Raw genomic sequence first — 11,581 nt, forward strand, 5'->3', positions numbered from 1 at the left:
CTTTCTGTTTTGTCATTGTAACTATTATTGTAGTACTAAGCTTGGACAAATAACTGCCTTTAACTCTTACCTAGGAATTTATGAGAAGATGCCCTTCTTTCACTGTATATTTTCATGTATTCAGTGCAGCTACTTTGCATTGTGCACTTATCTTTACCCTATACATGCATGCTGCATATACCATGTAAATATCCTCCTAGCTCACACATGTTTCTTCTTTTGAGATGTAACTGAATAGCAGAATGAGAATGTGAACATACATTAATCTAAGTAGATCAGTAACAGCGATGTTTTACCAGCACAGGCTATAAAGTCTGCTGTTAGTGAGTACCCTAAGGGAGAAAGAAATTCATGGAGTTGCATTAATAACCCTTTTACAATTTGGTAATGGCAACATGCAAATGTAGCCTCAGTAGTCAGTAGTCAGTAGTCGGTTCCCTTCGATCAGTTCCCACTTCACTGCAGTTAAGTTTCCAGCTTCCAGCACCGGAAAGTTTCCATTCTATACACCTCTTTCCTCCCCAGAACCTTTCTTGGTTACATCAAGTCTCACCTCACTGAAGGTTGGATGCAGCTGAACCCAGAAGTATGCATCCACACTCTGAGAAGCCCTTGCTTGGCTTGGGTGCTGGTCATTCTTATTTGAAATATAAATATAGCTTTCAGTATGCTTTACAATATCATTACGAAGTTTGCAACACTTTCAATTATGTCCTCCATATATCTTAGGAGGTCTGAGGAAAGGGCTCTGACTGATTTGCCAAAAGCTGGTGGGGATGAAATAAGAGCAGTCATGGGAATTATAGAATTGGAACTCAAATCTTAGAAGTAAAAAGCATAGAAAAAAAAAAAAAGCAGGATTTCTTATTTCTAGCGCATGTGATAGAATTATATGGTGTGGGAATTAGCTCAAAAATGTCACAGGGCAGTGTAGTCTCGATAGGACAAACCACTGGCACAGGTTGCCTGGAGAAGTGGTGGATGGCCTATCCCTGGAGGTGCTCAAGGCCAGGCTGGATGAGGACATGGGCAGCCTGAGCTGGAGGGTGGCAACCAGCCTATAGCAAGGGGTAGGATTTGAAGTTTCATGCATCCTGAGACATGAATTCATCTGCCCTGCTTATAGCTCATGGGCAGCCTGAAGCCTGAAGCCTGATCTTCTGTTTTGCCTGATCTCAGATAGAAGATTTAGATAAATATTTTCTCTGAAAATGCCAACAATAAATTTAGCTCCCCAAAATATATTTCTAGGTTTTACTTTTTCTTTAACGGATATGAATTTTTTAATAGAACACCGATGATAAAAATTAATAAAAGAGACTCCAAGAGATATTAAACAATTATAATCCAGCTTTAAGATGCTTTTATACTGGGACCTTTCCATGCTGGGAAGCTTAAGAAGGGAAGACCAACCTTCAGTCCTATGGAGCTTGTATCCCAAGTAGATAATAGACAAAATATGGTTAAGAAGGAAGTTTAATGTAATCCCTTTTTAAATTTCATTTTATTTTATTTTATTTTAGCTTGTATTTTACTCTGAGTAAATAATTTTCTAGAAGTGCACCCTCTTTGCAGCAGCATATTTAAAGAACCACCTATTAATTAAATATTTATTAAACTCTACATTAGCTGGAGCTGAGAGCTGGATTCAGAAATCTCTCCTAAGCCGAATGTCATAGACTATGATCCCCAAATTAGCTGAACTCCAGATGCAATCAGAAGCAGTTTGCAATCTCATCACATAACAGGAAGAATAAGTGTTATCACCTGGGGTACACAAATCACTCCTTCAAGAAATTGTATTGTGATTCACTGAATATCTACAGTAGGCTATACTTTGGATTTGTCTGAGCCTTACGTATGCATTAAAGTATATGTGTAAAGCTCTTTAAATGTGGACATTTCCCACATTAGATGTGTTTTCACAGATGTGAATCCATCTATTCATAGTGGAGTTCATTCAGTGGAAATAAAAGCTATGCACTTGCTAAAAATGTCTATGGAAGCCCAAATAATTTATTTTTCATCTCAATCAGCTGCTAATAGTAATCATTGCATTCACTATAGTTTGTAAAAGAAAAAAATCACTAAAGTAGTTTCAGATACCCTTATGAAGTAATACAATTTCCAAAGTTTTGATTTAAGTGGCTTTTAAGGAATATTAGTGTTCAAATTAATGTATGATACTGATTTTGTTAGACACAACCATGAAACAAATCCAGGAACTGAGAAAGATTATTTAATTTGGTGAGGAAGCTGTCTCTATATGTCACATTTTTTTTTTTCCTTTCCAACTCATCTAAATTTCAGACTGGTTGGGGAAAGTGGTGAAAAAACTCATGGCAACATGACATAACAGCATCAAATCAATGGACTTTTCCATTTTGCTAGAAGAACAAGAGAGATATAATGACAGAGGTAAAAGGGTGTTTACATTTCCCCAGGTGATTGAACCATCTAGCTCTGGGGAGCATTGGGTTTCTTGTTGTGAAGCTAAAACACTTTGCTATGTAGCAGAGCATGTACAGTACTCCCAGCTCACCAGGGTTTTCCTTGCTTCACAAAAACAATCAAGACATTTTGTTCCAAACTTCACTTGAGAGAATCCTATTTATTTTGCCTCTAGGGAAAATAAGATATGCATCGCATTTAGAAGTTCCTAGAGACACCAGCTTGGTCAAACTGAACTTGGGCAGAGCTGAGATTAATAAAAATGCCACATATTAATTATTAATTATTAATATAAATGCCATACCTCACTGTGTCAAACCTAGGCAGACTTCACGACTAAGGCAGTGTCTGCTTACTTTAAGCAAAGAGAAGATGCAAATGTGTGTGAAGTAAGCAGCTGAGTGAGAAGTTTGCAAAGACTTAGGAGAGTATATAATTAAGTAATCAGTAACACAGCATTATGATTCTGAATTGGATTGCTGTAGTGGAAGATAGGTACAGTAGCTGAAGTAGGAGAATGGGTTATGATGTGTAGCCATCCAGTCTAACTACTGAATTGTTAAAGGTGTACTATACCTGGAATTTAAAGATGTCACTTTTCAAGTTCTCTCTGCACCAGGACTTAGGTGGTCATTGTTTTCCAAGGTTCAGCATCTTCCTCTCTTAAGTTGCTTCCCCAAAAGCCAAGCTTACCCTACCTTCTCTGCAAGCTGTAATCAGCACCAGGTCAAAGCAATTAATTCACTTCAAAGAGCTGTTGCTGCACAGACCCATATGGCTGCTTCCTATGCGACTCTGTAAGCTAATTAGAGTTGACTTTATTTTGCCCTCTTCCATTTTTCTCTACCTGAGGACCCAATCCTCCAGTGCCTCCAACTCTGTACCCGTATGCAGCCATTCTAAAGGCAGTATCTTGCCACTAGGAAGGTTACTCATGTATTCAGTCTAATGCTTTTCTATATCTAATTCAATTACATTGTTCTAATTGTGTCTCTTTATGTCTCCTTAAACAGCAGAGTTTGGAACAGGTACAAGAATTTTACAGCTGAGTAGATTTAAAGGGACTACTGTGACTACCTTTGTAGAGGAATGGTCTGTATTTATTAATGCAACGTTACAGAGATGGATTTAGGGCAGGAAAACCAGGGCAGTTCTCCAGGATCATAAGTGCCTTGGGTGAGCAGGCCAAATTAGATGGCAATGAGAATTAGCCAAAGCAGAAATGGTTTCTGTTTGGGCCAACCGTATGTCTTAAGCAGATATTTCTACTTTGCAAGTCACCTGCAGTTTTCTGTCAGAACAACTGTATAAGGGCTCAGTTCCTTCAGTGATGAAGTTCCAGCAGCAGACATAGGTTTTCTTGGCACAAATGTCCTTCCTCCATTGTACTTTACTACAGCATTATCTACACAATATTCTTGCCTCTAAAATGGAGATATATGCTTTTGATAGATAGATTACTTTGTGGAAAATAAGTTGGTTAGATGGTCTCATTCGAAGTGTTGGAGTCAAAGGTTCCTTGTCCAGATGGAGATCAGTGACAAGAGGTGTTCTTCAGAGGTCAATATTAGGGCAAACACTATTTAACACCATTGTTTCATCAATTCCAAGATGAGATGAATCCCAGAATTTTTATTTAATGCCCTGACAAAAATAAGATGCCAGTTTTATTATTGTTGCTTTCCTGGATAGTGCTGGAATTTGTGTTAGAAGGAAAGAAACAGAGTGGAAATAAATGCTGTATTTATTTTGTGAATGGTATATAGTACTTTAGAAACCAAAGCTAGGAAAGTCTACCTCAGGATTCATCCCTACATTATGTTTTTCAAGTCCACTGTACATTTTAGTTTTAAATACCATGGTGAAAGGTCACAGTGTGAGAGATTTCTCAGAATGTGAAGTTATCTCTCAAGTTACTTTAAAAAATAATCCTTCTCCATGTGTGACCTCCTCCCCAAACAGTTTCTCACTCTTTCTATTCTCCAGTGGGATACTGAAGGCTGCCAAATACCACTGAAGTCAGTGGATTCTTAAGGGCCTTGTGTAACTTGATTGAATAAACCCTTTGATATTTACAGACTATGTATTCTGTAGAGTAGATGAGGGCATAGAGAAATGCAGGTTTGGTTCATTGGTAGCTCTAGAAACTTGGAAAAAATTATCTTAGGCAGAAAAAAAAAGATCTTTAGTTTGACCTGTCGCATCACCTTTCATTTCAGGATCACAAGCTCACGTCTTTAAAACTCTATTTTAAACATGGAAGTGAATTTTAGCAAGAAACGTCCTTTTGGACTGAGAAGTCAAAACATATTGTTTTAATGTTGAAAAAGAGCGTGTGTCTTCTACTTCTTTCAGAGATTTTTCAATTGGGTAAGTTTAGTTCTTAGCAGAAATGTTATGACTGACCTGAATCTGCATGCTTAAGAAAAAATGTTGTCTGCCACTTTTGTAGGTAGCTTTTAGTCTCTAATCCCTTAATAGTGTGACAATCTTCATGGAGATGGTATTAAGTTTTGAATATAAGCCAGTCCCTGTGGCACCATCGTTGTTCCTATATTCAGAAATATAAACAGAATAAGAAGGATCCAACAGGATCAATGTTTTTGTTTTCAACTCTTCCTACCTTTAGTGTTTGAAGTACTTCCCCATCATCTCCTCAAAAAGGGCATATCCAACTATTATTTCCTGCAAGAAAGACAGTGAGAAAGTGAAGTTATACGATCTTTGTACTAGGTATGAAATAGTTAACATTCTGAAGCCAAGTTCATCATTTGAATCCCAACATACCTCCCATTTAATCCATCTGCTGAAGAGAGATGTAATATTGTCACTCATCAGGCAGGAGGATTTTAGCTATGCCCATAAAAATACTTGCACAAGTTCCCTTAGCTAAATGTTAATTAAAACACAGGCTTTGCAAGAAGTGGCCTGGGAACTCCAGTGGTTTCTCTAGCTTTGCTATGTCAGGAAAAAATCCTCTCTAAATGAAATACTTAGGAAAGATTGCTGTGGCTTGGAGCCATAGGAAGATTGCTCACACAACCTGATGCCACATTGTTGGTGCTGTGGAGAACTCATCTGATTCATCTTCCTTGTCCTTCAGATTCCTCACTCATAGAACTCATCTGGTACTACCTTCATGCTTACAGGGCACTCACAGGGAAGTTCAATTAAGAGAGATGTGTAAAGTCTTCTTAAAATCCTTGGGTAAATTATAGATACAAATGTAACAATTGAGTTTATATGTCAAAAATACAATGTTAAGACAACTCCTTTTCAAGGACATTCCTAAGAAAAAATGGTTCCTAACTGTATTCCCTCTGCTGATATAAAAATGAAGCCAACAAAACTCTGCTGTTCATGTTCTATAAACCAGAAAATCAAAGCAATGTATTTGTTGCCAGAAAACATACAACAATCAAAATAGTTTCTTTTAGCTCGCAAAAACCTGTAAAAATCTGAAATACCTACCTGGAAAGTTTTCAGAAAATATGGATTGGATTGGTTTTTTTTTATGAATTTTCATAATTTTTTAAGTTCCTCTGTATGTTACTAGAAGAATGCAGAAAGAAGCAAATCTCCTTAGAAGTTTCTGTAATAGGTTTAATTTGTTTTCATTTAGTGAGTTAACAAGGTGATTTCAAACAGAATGCTTTCAGGGTATGTGTGTAACAGCTAGCAGTTTTCCTCTTTTATACTCTCACGTATAAAGTGTGCCATAGAAGCCATAAGGTACACAGTATAATAACACTTTGCAAACAGCCTGTAAGTCTTTGAACTCATGATGTTTCCTAGTCCCACCATTACTTAAAAAAGAAATGGCTTTCTAACTCTTAATACTTCAGAAGTCCAACACAGAAAAGTATATCTTCTCATATTAAAAATCAGACAGTTAATTAATTATCCCATAAAAAATTATGTAACAGAATAGAGTCACCACAGCAAATCAAGCTAAATTAATGAAAAAGAGAAGTAACAAGCCTCCTGGCTTAATGAGTTTAACTCATGATAGAAGCAAGGGCTATGAGTTCCTCCTGCCCTCATGTGTATGAAATTGACCATAGCACTACAGAGATAGTTATTTGAACATTTAACTTCTGCATGAAAAAATACAGAATACATTACCACTCATTTTTTAGTAATGTATTGAGAATTCAAAACCGACACTGAAGGATGAAAATAATGATAGTATTATCATAGAGCTATTGGTAAAAAATTGAAATTATTAGTTCAACTCACTCAAATACCTTCATAAGAGTCCTTCTTACTGTTCTTAGTATGTTCTGGTCACTCATATGTCTTTATACACACAGAAAAAAAAAAACCTCCTGTTTTTAGCTAATCTAACAATTGCATTACTGAGTTCCAACTCCCCACAGAGTTTAAGCAGAATTTGTCTGCCTTTCCTTTCAGAGGCTGAAAGTTGAAACCTTAAAGGATTTTCCTTAATAAACTTTCTGTGTGCCTGTTTTCCTTTCGCTGTAATATAGATGACTACATTCACACCACACAATTATCTTTATTGCCTATAAACAAGCTGTATAAAATGTGAACATTTCAGCTTTTTCTTTTTCTCTTTTTTTTTTTTTGGTCTGGCGAAGAAGAAAAACCTTTAGATTTTTTTTTTTCCCTGTGAAGTTTTGAGTACATTCAAAGCTTGGTTTGTGTTGTTGTTTTTTTAAACTCTGCAGTCCCTGGAGAAAATGCCTAATTAACCTCTTTTGGCTACATCTCTAATATGCTTCCATTAAATTCCATTACATTTGTGAAGATGCGTGGGCACCAACTGTTGGCTAATTTACAAGTAAATGTTTGTGTCCACCTCCCAAAATGCTCTGTGCATCGTAGTGGATGATCCTACATGCAGATGTTGTCATTGCTAGGCCTGTTATTGGCATTCACATATTTAAAAAAATCAGCTTTCCTCTTCTTTTATTCGCATCCATTTTATTTGCATTTATTCAGCACAGGGAGATAAAATGCCTCAAATGTCTCCTTTGTTGCCTTGTTGCTGCTGGGTTTTGTTATTCTTTTGCTTTTTATTTTTGCAGTACAGTGGTTAGGAATGTAAAATATCTGCTTTTACAAGTCTGGAGGTTTTTTCTGTGATATCTAATGGATATCCTCACTACGCCTCCATGGTTAGTACACAGCTGGAAATACTTGGAAGAGCTACCTCCCCTGAGATACTCTCATACCGTCTTCTTGAATGCTGTCCCCAAGTGTTCACTCCTGCACTCTTCCAGAGGTAAGGAATATCTCAGAATCACAGAATTATAGATTCATTAAGGTTGGAAAAGATCACTGAGATCATCTAGTCCAATCATTAACCCATCACCGCCATACCCACTACACCATGTCCCTCAGTGCAGTATCTACATGATTCTTGAAAACGTCTAGAGATGGTGACTCCACCACTTCCCTGGGCAGCTTGTTGCAATACTTCATCACTCTTTTGAGAATAATTTTTTCCTAATATCCAACCTGAGCTATATCCAATCTAGATATCACATGTGGTTGACCAAGGAGCCAAGAGAAAAATGTTCTCTTCTTTCCCAACTTTGTGTTTTTCTGTTCTAAGAAAGGAAGGACGTATCAGAGATTTATTCATCAAGATATAGTTAGGCTTATTTAGAAATTAAAGGTGGTCTTGAAAAGTAGGTGAACTATGTACTGTAAATTTTGGTAGCACACATATCAGGGATGTGTTGTCTAAGCAGGTGAGAATCTTTTTTGAATTAATGTAAATATAATTTCTCTTTCTAGAGACATCTACAGACATCCACTGATTATGTATCAACCTTCATGGAACAGTGATATCCTATTTTATTAATAATATACTGTTAAAAAATCATAAAAACAGGCAAAAATGTCCCTATGATACCAAATTGCAGTGTGACAGAGGCAGCAGCTGACCACTGCTCAGCCATCATCAGTGTAACAGTCCATAAAAATTTCTTATGAGTTATTTCAATAGGTGAAAGAAAGATGAGAAAAAAAATATATTAGAAGGTTGCTATGCCAGTGCCCTGGGAGTCATTTCATTAAGAGCAAGGTTGGATGCACTGCTGGCACCTTTCGATCCCAGAAGACTCCAGCTTCACTCCATACGAGTTGTCCCCAGATACCCAAGTGCTCAGATCACTTGGATTTTCTCTTGTTATCAGCTACCTATTCAACCATTTCTCCCTAAATTAATTTCTTCAAGTTGCTACACACCTGTGAATCTGTCTTAAAAAAAAAACAAAAACAAATCTGACTTTTGTGGCCACAAAGAACTTCTCTGACTCCTCCTGCTTTTCTCAAGCAAGGCAAGGAGAACTGCTACAGCACTGGAGTCAGGTTTGGATCTGAAATGCAGTGTTACACAGAGTTTGCAAAGCTATGTGGCCTCCCTTCCCCGTGCCTGGGAGCTGCCAGAAGAAATATCCTGATTATACTCGAGAAAGGCTTAGTTTGAGACCAGCTGCAGATTGTCAGTTGCTGGTTCTGAGTACAAGGCAAAATAGAAGAGGATTATGCAGCTGAATGAGCAGCGGTGATAAGGGGAAATTCTGGATGAAAAAATGCCTCATTCCTGGAAAAACATGCAAAATCTGAGGCTGCAGGCAGACCACTGGTACAAGAATCTCATTGAGCAGAGAAAAACAAGTGACAGTAAATCTCTGGAAGCTGTCCACCACCCCTGAGTGCTAATACATTCTTCCATGTCCATTTGGCATGGAAAAATCTTTAGCTACAGTGCTCTGTATGAATACATACTGCTATGAAAAAGATATGAGCATGGGTGTCTTTGCTTGCAGCCTGAACAGGAGCAGCAGACATGGAGCTCATTTGTACGCCCCAGTGAGGGCTAATCCGGAAAGCAGCATGATGCAAGGGCTCTCTACTACCCTCTCTGGCTTTTCTTTTTGAAGAAAAGGAAATCCACAGGAGATGGATGAGGCAAGCCTTCCACCAAAAGACCCCTCACCCTGTCTACTGCTTGCTCATAAAACCTGGGCTGAGCATTCTGACCACGGGAATGAGATTTTTAACCATCCTCTGAGCACCTGCAGGATAGTGTTTGAGTGTAATTCCAGCACTTTGAGACCCAAAGCATATACTTAATATTTGCTTTGAGACACATTTCCTTTCTACTGGTGGAGAGCTGCATTTCTAAAACCGCCTGGGCAGTGAAGGAGTGTCTGAGATGGCTGAGATGCTTCTGAAGAAAAAAGGGATTTTTTTTTATTTTTTTTCCTTCTCTCTGTCTTTTACTTGGAGATAGTTCATCACTATCTGTTTGAAATTCTGTTATATTGCAGAGAATAGAGGTGATTTTTGATGTTTCTGGCTGGCAGGCAGCAGCTAAAACACGGGAAAACTCATCAAATGAATATTCCATGAAAATGAAACAGAAAGCTGGCAGAAAATCTATAGAAGTGAACAACCAAAGCATATAGGCTCAGGTAGGAATTTAAGACTCAGTCATGAGAAAAGTGCAATGCGGGAGGGACATTAAAATTCAGTAACTTGGAAGTTGCAATGTGTCACATGAAAAATAAGTTGGAAGGGATTTCAAATATCATTGAGCTTCAACCCCTCTGCCATGGGCTGGTTGCCACCCACCAGATCAGGCTGCTCAGGGCCACATCCAGTCTGGCCTTGAACACCTCCAGGGATGGGGCATCCATAGTTTCTCTGGGCAGCCTGATATCTGATCTAAAGAACATGTTGGTATTATTCTTAGGTATTATAGTTGATGTATCTGATCTAAAGCATGTGTTACTGATATTACAATTGTACAGTCTGGATGGGTGGTGTGCTGGCTGACAGAATCAATACTGGTCCAAAAAATGCTTGTATGTAATAGAATCATAGAATATCTGAAGTTGGAAGGGACCCACAAAGATGATCGAGTCCAACTCCTGGCTCCACATGGCAACACCCAATGTCTGAGAGCGGTGTACCAATGCTCCGTGAGCTCCAGCAGCTCAGGGCCATGCCCACTGCCCTCGGCAGCCTGTTCCATGCCCACTGCCCACACCCCCTGACCCTTCCTTGACACAGCTCCATGCCATTCCCTCAGGTCCTGTCACTGTCACCAGAGAGCAGAGCTCAGCGCTGCCCATCCATTCCCTGTGAGGAGCTTCAGGCCACCATGAGGAGCTGCAGGCCACCATAAGGCCGCCCCTCATCCTGCTCTTCTCTGGGCTGAGCAATCCAAGGGACGCCAACCACTTCTCATACATCCTGCCCTCTAGACTCATCCCCATCTTCATAGCTTGGTAGTTAGCAAACAAACTCTGGCTTTAAAGTCCGTCCTTACTTTGTTACAGTCCTTAAAACTTCTTTGCAAGAATCAAAGAAATAATTACTATGTTTTGGTAGGACTTATTTCTCAGGTAGAATTTATTTCTCAAAGTATCTTTGTCTCTTCTCAAAATGCATGCAAAATAAAACAGAAAATGCTGTCCCATTTTGTGTATTATTGGTGAGCACCAAACATTTTGATTATGGAGGTTGAAGTGCAAGGTCTGCAAAAACTGAAGGTCTCAAAGAAACAAATTCTGAGACATCATGGCTGTAATGGATTCATGGTTGGACTTAATGATCTTGGAAGTCTTTTCCAACTTTAATGATTCTATGATTGCTTGGAGAATGGAGAATATGTCTCCACGTGAGAATCCTCAGTAGAAATCTCAGAAAGGAGACAGAAGGATCCTGCCAAGTGTCAAAAAGCTTTGGAAGGTTGCAGCTGCCCAAGGAACCTTCGCAGCTATACTCAAACCCCAAGAACCAGCATCAGAAAACATGTTAGATTTCCCCTGTGTTCACCCCAGGATGAATTCCTTGTAACTTCTTTTTACAAGGCTTTTGAAATAGAAGTGGTTTGCTTCTTGTAATACAAACCATATGTGTGTCCGGGCTTTCAGTTTCTGACTTACACACAGGTTGTGTCTGATAAAATAGAAAGCTGAAGCAGTGAGCCTGCTTTATCTTGTCCAGTTTCCTTCTGTATGCTCTTTTTATTTTTCATTTTTTTAAAGACCTTAGGCATTTGGATTTTCTGCCGAATCACACTTTCTGCTTTATCTCCCTTACAAGACTCCCTCTGAAGCCTGCATTTATTTTATCCCTGTGCACT

Source organism: Numida meleagris, chromosome 1 (genome assembly GCF_002078875.1).
Source record: "Numida meleagris isolate 19003 breed g44 Domestic line chromosome 1, NumMel1.0, whole genome shotgun sequence".
NCBI classification, from domain to species: Eukaryota; Metazoa; Chordata; class Aves; order Galliformes; family Numididae; genus Numida; species Numida meleagris.